This window comes from Lampetra planeri, chromosome 17, assembly GCF_965212315.1.
Source record: "Lampetra planeri chromosome 17, kcLamPlan1.2.h2, whole genome shotgun sequence".
Lineage (NCBI taxonomy): Eukaryota > Metazoa > Chordata > Hyperoartia > Petromyzontiformes > Petromyzontidae > Lampetra > Lampetra planeri.
In genome coordinates this window covers 12,769,591-12,775,590 of record NC_136123.1, presented here as the reverse complement: position 1 = coordinate 12,775,590, position 6,000 = coordinate 12,769,591, and positions in this window count along the sequence as shown.

Below are 6,000 nucleotides of genomic sequence, written 5' to 3'. Positions count from 1 at the left end.
GAGCCAGGGTACCGGAGGCTGAGGACACCGATGCAGTTGTGGAGCACGAGATGGCCGAAGAAGGCATCGAGCAGCCGGGGCCGGATGCATCCACACCGCAGCATTGGGATGGGGGAGATCCGTCGACAGATGGACTGAGGCAGTCCATCTGTCGACTGGCGGAGCTGCTGTACGCTGCTGCCGCCACGCTGGAACAGATCACACGGCTGGGGGCTGGTGGACTGCCACGGGGTGACGACAGCCGACGACCAGTGCGCCTTCCCGCCATTTCGACGGAGCCCAACTTCGAATCTCCCGCCATTGCCGCAGCAGCTGCTGAGTGCGTGGCCGGCCTGAGCTTCGCGTCCGACGTCGGACGTACAGTGGCTGCCGCGTCATCACCAGCGGACAGAGCGTCACCACTGGTGTGACCGGCGATGCCATCCGTCGTTCGCGCCGCAGCCGAGCAGAGTGACGGTGACAACGGAGAGCGACCTTCCACGGCGGCCGCTGCGTTGCACCAACGGCTACCTCCACTCAAGGAGTTTGTTGGCAAGGATGGCGACTGGGGCGGCTTCCAGCGGCGCTTCCTCGCGCACCAGGAAATGGCGCAGTGGACAGATGCCGAGGCTCTCCGCGTGCTGCCGGCGCTCCTCGACAGCGACGCCCTCGCCACTCTTACATCGGCACCGAAGGACAAACGCTCCACGCTGCAGATGGCACTACAGCTGCTGGCTGCAGTCTACGGACCACCGTCGGACTGCAGGCAGCTCTTTTATGATCGCCAGCGAGGTGCAAAGGAGTCGCCCCTGGCGTATCGTACGAGTCTCCTGGCACTAGCAAAGACGGCCTTCCCACGAATGGACAACGAAGGCCTGGACGCTATGGTAACCGAGAAGATCCTCCTGCTGGCGGACGACTTAGACATCGTCGTCGTGGCACAGGACGACGCAGAAATGTGTTTTCTCCAGGCTGCACGACTCCTCCACGCCAACCTACTCTCGCAGCGACGGAAGGCCAGCAAGGCAGCGACCGGGCGTGCGGTGGCTGCAGCCACACTCCCGGCGGAGGAAATTTGCGCCGTCGATCATCAACTGCAGCAGAGAACGGGAGTACGGGCGGGCCGGGACGGGTCGAGCCGCCTCGACCATCCATCGTCGTCGCCAGTGCTCCCGCGCTGTTACAATTGCGGCATCGGGGGCCATGTCGCCTCGGGGTGCCGCTCTCCTCGGCAGCGCGGGACGACGCCTCGACAGGACGCCGGCCCTCCTCCCAAGCTCCATCAACATAACCCGGCGAGTCGCGGCACCCCTCATGTTTGGCCCACGCACACACCCGTCACACACTCGCACACCGCAGCGAACGGGGGGCCGACATTGCACACCGTCGCGCCAACACGCACCACTGTGGGGACTCATATCGAACCCAGCCAGTGGTCCGTGTTGGCCCATCGCATTGTGGCCGCATCGTCGGGATCGTCAGCCGTTGTGGGGCACATTGACGGGGTTGAGGTGCGCATCCTGGTCGATACGGGAGCATCGGCGACCATCATTTCAGAACTAATTTACAATATTCTTCCTGTCCAGAGCCGTCCTTTGCTGCCTGTTAACGTTCCATTCTATGCTGCTAACGGGGGCTCACTTGGCATCATTGGACAAATTCGAGCGCAAATTTGTATCGGTGATATCAAATTATCTGGCCCGATTTTTGTTTCCTCCTCGCTGGCGGTTCCGTGCCTGCTGGGGACGGACTTCCTGGGCAAAATGCCGATTCGTATTTTGATCGACCAGGGCTGCATTGAGCTCCCGTCAGGCCGATGCATGGTGTTTCTGCCGTCCCCCGCTGCGGGTCGGACGGCGTTCGCGACGGTACCGGCGTTCGTCGATAGAACGGTACGCGTACCGCCGGAGGCACAAATGTTGGTGCCTCTTAAACTTCGTCAGCCCTTCGCTAAAGGCATTGGGGACCAGGGGTTTCTGCTGGGGCCGTCTAGGGCCGGGGTTAGCGGACCTCATTTAATTCCGGCCCAGACCATCGTTAAAGGGGACGGGGATCCTTTCATCGCGGTCCTCAATGTGGGGTCGCAGACGGTGGTGGTTCCACAGGGGACCGTGCTTGCTCACGCAACGCCGGTGCCCTGTGAGGAACCCGTCGCGAATCACGTAAGCACTGTCCCTCTGCCGCGACCACATTCGGACAGCGATGAAGGGTGGCTCGAGGCGCTTTGTGCAGGATCGACGGACCTGTCGGATTTAGAGCGTCAAAAGCTTAAAACACTGCTGCGTGAATTTTCCGACGTTTTCAGTCGGAACAAATTCGATTTGGGCTGTACTCATCTGCTGCGTCACCATATTGATACAGGTGACAGCGCGCCAATACGCCAGAATCCTTTTCGGTTAAGTCCCGCCGAAAAGGACCATGTCAAATCGGCCGTTGATGATATGTTAGCCGCCGACATCATTTCTCCCTCTACCAGCCCTTGGGAAGCGCCGATCGTCCTGGTTAAAAAACAGGACGGCTCGTTGCGTTTTTGCGTCGATTTTCGTCGCCTCAACAAAATTTCTGTTGCCGACGCATACCCGCTCCCACGGATGGACGAATTGCTTGACGCCTTGGCGGGAGCGCGATTCTTCTCCACATTGGATTTGCTTTCGGGATTCTGGCAGCTTCCTCTGGACGATGATTCAAAGCCTAAAACTGCATTCCGTACACCGCACGGCCTGTTCCAATTCAACTGGTTGCCGATGGGACTCCACTCAGCGCCGGCAACTTTCCAGCGATTGATGGAATTGGTTTTGGCTGGATTGCAATGGGACTCGTGCTTGATTTATTTGGATGACGTTATCGTCTTTAGCAAAACATTTGACGAACATCTCCAGAGGTTGCGGGCGGTTTTCCTCAAAATGCGGGCTGCTAATTTGAAATTTAAACCCCAAAAATGTCATCTGTTACGCGAATCTGTGCGTTATTTGGGACATATTGTCGGACGCTCAGGTATTGCTACCGATCCCGCCAAAAGGCAGTGCGTCAGCTCCTGGCCGACTCCCACTTCTGTGGGAGAGGTCAGGAGTTTCGTTGGATTCGCGTCGTATTACCGACGGTTTGTCGCGGATTTTGCGACAATTGTAAAGCCCCTACACGCTTTGACGTCAAAGGGGTCCGGTTTCATTGGGGACAGGAGGAGGAGGCTGCTTTTCGCTCCCTTCGGGACGCTCTGGTGAAAGCTCCTCCCTTGGTTTACCCCGATTTTTATAAACCCTTTTTGCTCGACACCGATGCGAGCAACACGGGTATTGGGGGCGTGCTTTCCCAGGTGGTTGACGGCGTAGAATGGGTAATCGCGTACGGTAGTCGGGTGTTGTCTCCAGCGGAGCAAAGATATTGTGTCACCCGTCGGGAACTGTTGGCAATTGTCAATTTCATCCAACAGTACCGCCCATATCTTTACGGTCGGCGTTTCACCGTCCGTACAGATCATGCGGCACTACAGTACACCCTGCGAGTTCAACAACCATCGGGACAATTGTCTCGATGGTTGGAGATTCTCCAGGACTTTGATTTTGAAACTACGTACCGTAAGGGCGTTCGCCACACCAATGCGGACGCTCTGTCGCGCATGCCAACCACCTCCGAATGCGCATGCCTCCTGGGGTCGGGACGTTGCAGGCCTCCGGGTCAGATATCCGTTCCGGTCTTGGCGGCCGCCGACGACGCAGCATCAATGACGAATTCGATCGCACAACAGGGAAAAGATTCCCTGTTGGGGTTGCCTGTCACTGAATGGGGGCGCCTCCAGATGGAGGATACCTCCCTCCTCGCATTGCGTCGTCGCGTCGGGGGTGCTGGGCGGGGGAGGGGTGATGCCGACTCATGGGAAATGGTCCAGGGTATGCTAATGCATTGGGATGGGAGATCCCATCGACACCGGCTGGTGGTCCCTTCTGGGTTGCGGGGTAAGGTGGTGTGGGCCGCTCATGAGCGCCTCCTCCACCTGGGGACCCAAAAGACCCTCGCCTTGCTCCAGCTTGATTTTTTTTGGCCGGGCATGACAAGGGATGTCGCGGATCTGTTGGGGTCATGCCCTCGGTGTGCGCAACGGAAACCAGCAGCACGGGAGTCTAACCCGCCTTTGCAATCTATCAAAGTCTCCAGAATCAACGAGCTTGTCGCGCTGGATATTCTGGGCCCATTCCCCGCCACCCCCAGGGGCAATAGATATTTGTTGACCGGTGTGGAGTACTTTACGCGCTGGCCTATGGCCTGGCCCCTTGCCAACTAGTCGGCAGCAGCCATCGTGGAGGCCTTTGTCCAGGGATACGTCCTGGACAAGGGTGCTCCGGAGCGGCTGCTGACCGACCAGGGCAAACATTTTTCCGGCAAACTACTCCAACAAGTCTGTGAGCTCCTGGGCACGAAAAAAATTCGTACCTCCCCGTATCACCCGCAAACTGACGGGATGGTCGAGCGTCTGCATCGAACCATCACGTCGATGTTGTCACAGCAGGTTTCGGAATCACAGACCGATTGGGACCTGCAAATTCAAGGGGTCATGGCAGCATATAGAATGGCCCCCCATGCGGCAACGGGATTTTCCCCCTTCTTCCTGATGTATGGCCGCAAACCTGACCCGCCTGTTCGGGCCCAGTTGCAGATTCCCGCGCCGCAGGGTAAAACTAAATTGGCCGACCATGTTAAATTTAATCTTGCTAAATTAACAGAGGCACGGGATGCTGCCATGCAAAATTCCGACCTCCGTCAGAAAGCTAATGAGAGACTCAGACTGGGTCGGGCGCACGTGCTGCAGTGGAAGCCGGGGGACAAGGCATGGCTGCACTGTCCACAGGTACCACTTGCAACCTCCTCTTAACTGGTGCGGCCGTGGTGGGGCCCTGTGGAGGTGGTTGAGGTTTTGCGGCCTCAGTGCGTACGCATCAAATGGGGGAAGCGGCAGTGGTTTGTGCACCCGTCCAGATTAAAACCCTTCGTTGCGGTACGAATTCCCACTTCACACACACGTGGCCAACCATGTGGGGGGTCGACCGACTCAAAGGGTCCGTCTCCGCTGCCCTCACCTGACGTGTTGCCGGCTGTCCCGCCCCCAGGTGCACCAGGAGTGACGGGCTCACGCCCGACAACCCCTCTTGGGGATGCCGAGGGTCTCGCGGCATCAAAAAGACACTCACTCGGAGACGGACAGTTGTCACCCGACAGTCCGCCATCCGGGGTTGCCCCGTGTGACGGGCCCGCTGCAAGAACGCGCGCAAAAATGCGCAGACTTTTGTGAGGCCCGGAGAAATGTACATATGTTGTGTTCATTGTGTGTTGTGTGGGTGGTGTGTTTCCTGCACATTGGATTGTACATATGTTGTGTTCATTGTGTGTTGTGTGTGTGGTGTGTTCTCCTAAATATTGTATATAGGGTGCTCTTACGGTATTCGTATTTATTCAGGGGGGGTGCGCCGGGTTAATTCTCTTCTTGCTGTTGCGGTTCTTGTTGGTGTTCTTGTTATTGTTATTGTTGAAAAAAATTGTCAGGCACATGCGGGTTCAAGGGGTAAATACACTTTTATTGTTGTTTTTTGCAGCCGGGACGGCTGCGAGCTGTACAGGGGGGGGGGGGGGTGATGTAGGGGTGTTACGGAGGGGCTGTATACAATGGGATCAGATGGGAAAGAAACACAGTGGGCGTGGCTATGTCGGTGCACGGGCAGGTGCTCCCAGCGACGTCCGCATCGGGCAGCCTGGGGGGCTGACTCGGAGCTGGGATCCCCCGGGGCCCCACCCCTCAGCGGGGGGTTTGGTATGAAAGGGGATGAGCCGGAGGGCTCGGGGAGATATGTTAAGCTAAACCAGTGAAGACCGAAGATCGTCCAGATAGGGCCCTGGACTCCCCTGGATCGCCGCCCTTATCAGGGCCGCACAGGACCGAGCCAGCGGCGTGGTCCCGAGAGCCAGAGCCAGTGCTCTGGGACTCCGGGTACCGTAAGCCCGACTTACCAGTGTCGGGCCAGATAGCCTCCC